Source organism: Propithecus coquereli, unplaced genomic scaffold (assembly GCF_000956105.1).
Source record: "Propithecus coquereli isolate 6110/MARCELLA unplaced genomic scaffold, Pcoq_1.0 Scaffold17, whole genome shotgun sequence".
NCBI lineage: Eukaryota > Metazoa > Chordata > Mammalia > Primates > Indriidae > Propithecus > Propithecus coquereli.
Window position 1 is genome coordinate 6,904,410 of NW_012141635.1, and position 9,896 is coordinate 6,914,305.

At 33.9% G+C, this 9,896-nt stretch overlaps 1 pseudogene; it reads left to right on the plus strand.

The window, feature by feature from the left end:
- Positions 1-4,361, plus strand: part of LOC105808192 — a 5,985-nt pseudogene extending 1,624 nt beyond the window's left edge.
- Positions 4,362-9,896: the final 5,535 nt, after the last annotated feature.

Sequence of the window (9,896 nt, forward strand, 5' to 3'; positions counted from 1 at the left end):
TCTTTGTTAAAAAAAAAAAAAAAAAAGAATGACTTGAGCTTGTGTCAAGAGAAATCCCTATTTCCAGCCCCTGTGATACTTTATAGATTCCTGCGTTTAAACAGTAGATTTGAAACAAACATTTTAGCACAGAGAAGATTATAAAGAAGAAACAGAATTAGAGTTACTACAACCCTGTCATTCTATGTGACCATTCGTGTTTAAAATTCTAAAGCAGAGAAAGAAAGAATGAACACTGTAAAGGGTATTATTTCAGTTTGGTAAGTACAAATTTTGGCTAATATGAGAAACGTATTTGTGTTATTTTATGATTACTATTGAAAATAACTTTGTTGTATGGAAGAAGGGGGTGTAAAATATGACCTGCTTTGGGCTATGTAGGTAGGTAGGCTGCTGGAATGGATTTAGGGTGACAATTGGGTGAGAAGACAGGGCTAGCGGCTCTGCCTCTAATTGGCATTTGCATAGCATTTCTTACCCTTTTATATAGATCATCTTTTATGGGTCAGGAAAAATAATAATGAACTCTAAAGTTTCCTTTAGTCACACTCTACATAGGAATGAGCAGTTTTTAACATAAAAAGATAAAAACATGGAATAGCATCTACATGTAAGTCATTACATAATGATGTTCAATTTGGCATTAGTGCAATGACATATATATCAAAACACATCACATTTATTCCACTCTCAAAACAAACAAACAGAAAACAAGGCTCAGGTAGCTGAAAAGTTAGAGAAGTGCTTTTCTTCTGGTGTGTAGAAAGTAAGAGCGTCACCGGTACCTTTCATGTCAAAGCCCTTGACTCCTTTTGAATTTGCAGACAGAGCTGCTTTGCTATCCTCATTACATTTTCCCATTAAATCTTTGGTCACCCACATAGGACAGAAGGACTGGTCAGGCTGGCACATATAGCTCCCTGGGGCCGGGCACACGTAGACTACAGGGGGTTGAGCCCTCCCAACCTGCACCCCCTCCCCAACTCTGGCACTATCACTTTCTTATCATTATCTGGTGCTTTATTCCTTGGGGTTTTGAGACTAGAACTTAGGACTGTGGAATTCATTTTTTTGGCTCAAGAATACAGCCTTGTTGCTAAGGCATGAATTTGTTGATGGCTAACCTAAAAAAAATTCTTTAAGAATGAAAGACATATTTGGCTCCCTGGGAGAAAAGCCCTGGCATCCACTCCACAGAAGCAAACTTGACTTCTTCTCAATTTTTGGTCAGTTCCAGCAATTGTTATTGTCTGATGTTCAACCCCCACCCCCTTTCCTCTTGCCTCGGGGATCCACTAGTCATCTAAAATGCCTTTCTCCTGCTAGCTCTTTTCCACACTTCAAGACTCAGAGTCATGTGAACAAAGTTGTGATTGTCTGTTCATCTGCACAAAGATCTCATGTAAACAGGACAGAATTTACATCTTAGTTGTCTTTAAGAGAGCTCACGAACACTGTGAAATAGTTTTTGGTACAGAGAAAGCAAACGTTATTGCAAACTAAGAGAATCTAGGCAATTTCCTTCTTTTGCTTTCCCTATTATTGAACGTATTTATAATCTACTAAGCACAAAAGTCCCCTCATAGACGCTCTTGTACATTCCTGCAGAGAATTCCGAATGCCATGGTGATGATTAAGGTATTATAAATGCGTAAATAGCATAATGGCTTCCATTTGTGAACAAATAATAACCAAATTTGGCTTCTCTATAATGGTAGTATTGAGTCCTATTTTTAAGGATTCTGCTTAGGAATATTGAAGACAAAAAAAATGAATAAAGTAAAGGAAGGTCGAAAAAATCATTCAATTTTATGATGATGATGATTATCATTGATAAAAATGGTCAGAATGGAATCATTGGAAAGCCTTATTCTTATAAACACCATTCTTTAAAAGTGTTTATACACTTTTTTCAAACTAAAATGTTTATAATATAATGAAATTATTACAGTGTAATGTAATAAAAAAACTCATGTCCTCCAGGTCTATCAAATATCAACATTTTCCCATATTTGCAGACTAGCAAGGGTGTGTGTCGTATGGTGTTTAAGGGCCCAGACTCCAGAGAGATACTCCCTGGGTATAATCCTAGTTCCATTAGCTAAATAAAGTCTTTGCTATGTAACCTTGGACATATCTAAACATAGAAAATGTACAGTGAAAGTACAATATTATAATCTTATGATACCACCATTGTATATGCAGTCTGTCATTGACTGAAAAGTCATTATATGGTACATGACTGAATATTAATAGACGTAAAGAGCTTAGGGAAATGACTGGGATACTCAACAAATGTTTGGTATTATAATTTTCTTAGGAGTAAAAATAACGATTTTTAAAAAATTTTTAATTTGATCTATGATTGAAGCTGCCTATGTTCTCCTACCTGCCTTTGTATCTCTCCAGAGTCACTGTCATTCTGAATTTATGTTTGTCATTTCCAGGCATGCTTTAATGTTATTACTGCTACACTTATAAAAACGTGTCCATTGATTATTTTTTGTACCTTCAAACTTTATATTAATGATATCATATTGTACATATTGTTATATAACTTCTTTTTTCCCTTATTGAGATATAGACATGATTTTGTTAATTGATTTAACAGCTATTAAATACCTCATTGTGTGAGTAGACCACTATTTATTGTCTAGTTGACAACTTAGGTTGTTGCTAATTCTTTTGCTCTTACAAATAATGATACAGTGCACATTATTGTACAAATCTCCTTGGATAACTATACCTGAATTTTTCTGGATTATATACCTAGAAATTTAATGGTTAGATCAAAGAAAATGCTTTTTTATTGGATATTGTCAAATTGCTTTCCAAAGCAGTTGTCTCAACTTAAGATCCTACTGGCAGTGTGTAAGAATTTCCATTGTTTTACATCTTCACTAATGCTTGATACTGTCAGACTTTTAAATTTTTCCCAATCTGATTGATATGACATAATCTCTTATTTTAATTTGCCAATTTATAGTTTCTAATTATGTAAAAGCTCTTTTTGTAAGTTTATTGGGCACTTAGATTTCCACTTCTGTGAATTTTCTGCTCAGATTCTATCTCCACTTTTCTACTAGATTATTGGTCTTTTTCTGATTGGGGTGTAGGAGTTAACTCCCATTCTACAGCAATCTAAATTAGTTGTTCAAGAACATAAATACTATCATATAAAAATATGAATATTTTCATGAATAAAAAATTATGCTTGATTTTTCATAATTGACTATGATAAATAGTAAAATTAAAAATGAAATTTTGATTAAAAATGATTCACATACTATTAACATGTTTTCTGAATGTTAGACTCAAAATGAATAAGGCACATGCTCAGAAAATTAGACAGATACATTTATTTTTACATGTACACTGCTGAGGTTCAATAAATGTTAATTAGTCTGTATTATATAACTCATGAACAATGGTTAACAGTAATTAATTTATTAAGATTTACAAATTATAGTTCTTTAGGGTATACTTGTATTAGAACTCAATGGACAGCGATCTTTTCCCCTTTGCCATCTAAGTTATTTGCATGTCCCACTAATATGACCGTGAAACAGAAAGCAAAAAGGACTCTAAATTGTAACAATGTAAAAACTCCAATGTCAAAATGTATCTATCTACATGCTCTCAAAAATTAGCTACCAAAGAGGAAAATAAAGGATTTTGTACAAGTAGTATAGAACATTATATGGCAAGTATTATTCTTTCAAGAATAACGAAAATTGCAGGGATTGATCATAAGCAAAAATAGGAAGCAGGCTGAATTTCACGTCTGTCTGCCTTTTTGTTTCTAAGGCGTTTCTCTCATCTGAAGTAATATGTGTTCTATGCCCTCACATTTTGTCTCCTATTAAAATCTACACACAAGAGAGCATTTAATTTTTATGGTATTTGTAATTCTTTGTAAGACTATTTGAATCTTCAACCTAGACTTTATTGTGCACTGAAAATAAAGCCATCCATTGCTCAAAGGCATTCCAGGCAGCACTGAAGAGCCTGGGCAGCAAAGACGGGGAGAAGAAGGTCTTTTGGTGATTGGAGAATTATCATCTTGGGGTCCTGAAGTCACACCTTTTAGGTTGTTAGCTGTTCAGACTACGAACCAGGCCAGCTCTTGTACAGACAGTGCATGTGGTCAATACCAAAGTGGGCAATACTTGGGAAGCAAACCAAAGCAAGAAATTTGAGGAATGTACAAAGCAGCAGTACGTAATCATAAACTTTTGTAGTTTTGTTTTTGTTGTAGTAATGCTTACTTTCTTCTGAGAAAGAGCAGCATCAGGGAACATTGCAGCTTGGGAGTTGATATTACAAGAGAATACCCAGCTTTAAGAGGCACACTGGAATAGACAGCAGATTCAAAGGTAAATCGCTCATGGATGCTGAGTCGAGCTGGTTTGAGAGCTTTGGGGTTGAAAAAGAATCCAGTGTAAAGAATTATAGAGCAAGCCTTAGAGATGTGAAATACTTGAGGGAATACTTGAGTTTTGGAATGTTCACCTTAAGTCTGAGTAAAGATCTGTCAAAAATCTGTGTGAGAAGCATAATGTTAGCAGTACTCCAGTGATAAAGCCTGTTCCTTTTGCTTCATAGGACAATATTTCTGACATAAAGAAGGATTCTCAATACTAAAACTGGGGAGGACTCCATGTAGAAGGCCAGAAATCCATTGTTTTCAATAAAAATGTGGCCAGGCTTCAGTTTGGCAATCTGCATAGGAGAACATTTGTGCAGGAGACATCTCTATTGGAAAGATCCAATCGTCATGTTGCTTTCTCTGTTGACTGATATTTTGAGAAAAAGCCTCACTATTGCTTTCAGAGGCCACATGAAATGATTCACTTCAGGGCATTTCAAAATCAAAATAAAAGTAGCAAATCTGATTTAGGCATAGAACATTCCTGAACTAATTTAATTGCATATTTCTTTAAAGTAGACAACCACCTGGAAGCAGTCATAACAATAGAAACAGCAAATCAATTTTGGTGAGCAAACTAAGTTAAATATTAAGATCTAATAATATACTGTCTTGGAAATAGCTGTGAGTTTATTTATTTCTTTTTGAGAACAGTGCTAATAGTTTATAAACCTAGCATGCATCTATTATCTTATCCTCACTGAAAACAGAATTATTGATTTCTACTAAAAAATAAGACCATAAATAAGTATATATCTCTAAGGCTTATTGGAGTTATATAGTGTTTCTATCAAATATATTACTAGGAAGCAGCTTTGAGGTTTTATTTTCTGGGAAAGGCTTTCAATTCTTCAAAATGACATACATAGAAAAATCAAATAATATATATGTCTAGGTATTTGTGTGTTCTCTTCAAAAACCTTGATTATCTAGGCAAATGTATGAACTGTATCATAATTAGAAATTAATATAAAGGGCCTTTTGACTCTAGTCAGTATCTCAATAACTCAATACTTAAGAGATTTCTCAATTTCTTGTTTAAAGACAAAGATATAATTGGATCAGGTTTTCCCCAAACCAACTAATCTAGCATACATAGCTCCTTGAACTAAGGATGTTTTACAGATGTGGAGAAGAAGGCTGTCTAGGAAAATTGAATTTCAGTCTTTGAACCAAAACCAGATACTTGTGATAAGTCTTGAGAAGATGTTTACTGGCTCACTTTTAAGTCAACTCATTTTTTTCTTTAAATATAAAATAAATACTATTCTCCGGTATTATTAAAATATGCATATACAACTGTATGCATATAGGTTTTTTTTTTTTAAACACTATCCTCTGAGAATATCCAGTAAAACAAGAAACATAGCTCCTATTTTATAACTCTAGGCAGTCAGCTGCTGCTTCCAGGGAAGGAAAAGTCTAATGTTATAATGCAACTTAAACAGGTTGGATGGGGTGGTGCTATGTGATTTTAATAGGTTTCTCTCAGTTCTGTCTGAAACTGGAAATATGTTAGGAAGACACAATAGATATAAAAACTCATTTTATAAAGCTCAACTTATTAAAATGAATTTGAAAGTAATTAAGCTTTAAGATTCCTGCAACAAATTGTATATTAATTATCAATTAATTAATGATTTGCTAGAACCCAGGATTCTGGTAATATTAGCTCTGCTCTGAAACAAATACCAAATGGCTTCAAAGAAATTTCTACTTATGTCAGGAATAACACATACTAAAAAGAAAAGAGCAAAGATGCTTTACATTCTTCTCAGTGGTGAAAGCAGAATAATTGAAAACTAGCTTTGTATCATGTGAACAGTTTAGTCGTTAGAGAACCTGAATACATACTTCCTAATAATAGAATCAGGGCTAATACATAGTAAAATCACTCTTGACTAAAAGAGTATGATATTTTCTTCTTAAAACTAAGGTGGAAGTTGATTAACTTATTTTCTGTTTTTTCCAGGGGAAAAGATCAATTTTCCATTTTTATTACGATCTGTGGCGTGTGAGTGAGGCATGGCCTTGAACGCAATGAATCAGAGCAGTGTCCTAGCCAACACCTCCCTGACCATTCGTTAACAGGCATGTTTGGAGATCTCTGGCCATTCTACTCCTCCACGGCCACAATAAATTACAGCTCGCCATTTTCAAATCTGCTCTAGGGTATTATTTCAGTGACATTAGCATTAAAATACATTTGATCAAGATAAATGAATTAAGCCTAAGAATGATGAAAAATTTTTTTTAAAAAAATCCTTGTAATTCTAGAATATGCCTCTCTTTAGATTCAAGATTAGCTGACATCAATTTACCCCATTAGTTACTTGGGGCAAATCGGTCAAATAGCATTTGACTAACATTATGAGATGACAGGCTCTCTTTTAACGAATTTGATTATGTATTCACTGGCTCTGTGCATGTGCTGGTTTATTGGTCCACAGCTTACATGTGTAAGGTATAATCGCACACGTGGAGGGCACACATTTCCCTCTGTCTTTCATTAACCCTTCTTTCTTTCCTGAAGATGTTTTCATATATCTCAGTATAGGTTATCAAGTCAAAGGAGAAAGTGATAAATGACAAATGGTTAATTGTTGCAGATACCAGACGAGTCAGGTATAAATATAATCAATGTGAACTTGTAGGCTGTGAATTTTCAAAATGGCAGAATAAAACAACTTGGAGAAAATAGACTTGGTTGCACTTGGGTCTGGGGGGCCCAATTTTATCTGACCCATGTAGACTACTGTGGGACAATTATGTGTCCTATGCTGCCACCAGAATCATGTATATATATTTAAATTATTATTTTTTTTATTTCAAAATACGACTGGGGTATAAATGTTTTTGGTTACATGTATCCAGAATCATATTAATGGATGTAAGAATTCATTAGCTCCTAAGCAACTGCATCGCACTATGAGCTCATGTTGAACTTATGGTCATTAATACCCTGGGGTCCTTCTTTGCACAAGTTGCTGTCAAGGTGAAACTCCCAGCCCTGTAACTCTTAAATTGATTTTTAAAAATCTAGATGGAGAATTCAGATGTATTTTGAATAACATTCATCTTGATGTCTCTGGCTCTACCACTGGTCTGTCGACATAATTTTTAAATTTTGATTCTTCATAAAACCATGTTAACTGTTCTTTTTAGATCATATCGTCTTTAAATTAGATGAGCATCCTTTCTGTGTCTTCACAAAGGCATTTGTAAGAGCTCTGGTTTCTAGAACTTTTGAGGTTAATTATTTTAATTTGAATAAATGTTTTTAACCTCAAAACAATACTTGTTTCTGGTAGAAAATGTAAGACAATAACAATTTTTTTTAATTAAAAATCTCTATCACACCTCCACATTATAAATAATATCAACATTTTATGGAATATCATTCCGCCCTTTTCTAATTTGAAGAAAATGGACTTAAGAAATTAGGGGCATATGTTACGGATGTCTTTGAAACTATGAATGGAACCCACAGCCACGTCATTAAAATTTATTCCACAACACAACACTAAAGCCTTGTGTAATTTTTTTTTTTTTTGGTACATATTTTACCTAACAAACTCTTCAGTTGCGGGCTTTATGATATTTACATTTTTTTTTGTTTGCTATTATAAAACAAAGCTATGGTAACACCCTTGTAGATAAAACTCTAAATACATCAGAAGCCAGGGATTTTTACATCTTTCTGAGGGAGATATTTTTCCTACATTGTAAAACAATGACTTCTGAAGTGATTTGTTCACAGAACCTTCTGTTCCTTGATCACATTTTTAAAAATTCATCACACCTTTCTCCCTGTACACAGGAACTCCTTGTCACCTTTCTCTGCCTTGTTTTTTCCAGAGCACTTATAACCATTCAACACATTATCTAAAATTAAAAAAAATTATCAATTTTCTTACTTGCTTATGATCTATGTTTCTTCCCCACTAAAATACAAGCACCATAGGTCAAACTTTTTGTGTTCTTCACTGCTTTATTACCAGCACCAATAATAGGAGCTGTCACTTAGTAGTAAGTACTCAGTAAATATCTATTAGAAGACTACAAAAGAGTCTAGTTTCTTGGGGATCTACAAACTCCCAGAGCAACTCTATCTACACCCCAGCCCTCCCCCGCAATTCTCTGACAGCTTGCAGCATTCCTTTTCTGCAATGATAATGTGCACTCATTTATTTTGTTATTTGGGGAAGGACACTTCCCTTTTCCTCTCTGGGTCACAAGAGGGCAGGAGGCTACATGGAAGCTTGCCTGTATGTCACCCATGCAGTAGTTTATTCTAATCTTTCTAACAACTGTATTGGCAGGTTTTACTCATTATGGCAGTGAGAACAAGGGGCTCAGGGAGGTCGAATAATTTGCTGAGGTCACCCAGTCAGTGATAAAATGTTCCTAATAAATGATGACACCCTGCCTCTTACTAACCAGCTGCGTGACTCTGGGTAAGCGATTTAATCTTTCCGATTCTGTTTCCTCATTTATAAAATTAAGGAGTTCGATATGATTTCTGAACCTGACACTTTAAAATTATTTTGTGACCAATATGACCTATGTATCTCTTTAAGGATTATTAATTATGTTTTGACACAGGGACTTTTTCCTTTCTACTAACACTTCTTTTAAAAAAAGAATGAAGTTTTGCAGGACCCTTTCACTCTTAGAATTCTAAAAACCATAGACAGGAATAACCAGTCACATATTGTATTACATAATTAAAAAGTTATAGCGTGAAACTATCGTCATATATTGACAAAATATTACCAAAAGTATTGTGACATAAACTGTGCTCCTAGGCATTGTATATAAATTAAAATTTTCAGCCACTCCTTCATTCTATGAAAATAGTATCCAATTATTTCTGTAGAATAATGACAATTATTGAGTCCTTGTTGTCTGTTCAAGTGCTTCTGAACTCTTTAATGTGTTAATCATTTAATCTCCCCAACAATGCTGGGAAGTATATGGTATTATTATACCCATTTTACAGACAAGGAAACTCAAGTACAGAGAGTTTTAAGGAAATTGTCCAAAGTCATACAGAATAAGTGACAGAATCAGGATTTGAAGCCAAGCTGTATAATTTCAAAGCCAGAACTCACAGAGACAACACAATACTTGTATTACCCAGTGCCTAGAGATTGTTGGGATAGTGTATATCCTAGACTGGAGGGAAAAAGGTAGATTAGTTCTATGATGTAAGAGAAAATCTTATGACATATTTTGAAACCCAATTATGAAAAATGGGATTATAATAGAATACATATATTTTAAGGAATAGAAGTCTATACAACTGAGTAGAATTCTATAATGATATTTTTCTTTCAGACTATTTCTTATCTTTTTTCATGTTTAATTCTAATTATTTCACCAATCTTTCCTACTTGAAATACATAAAATGCATTCTCTCCTTTTTTTGTATCCAAGTTTTATAACCATATAGCCATAGTTACAA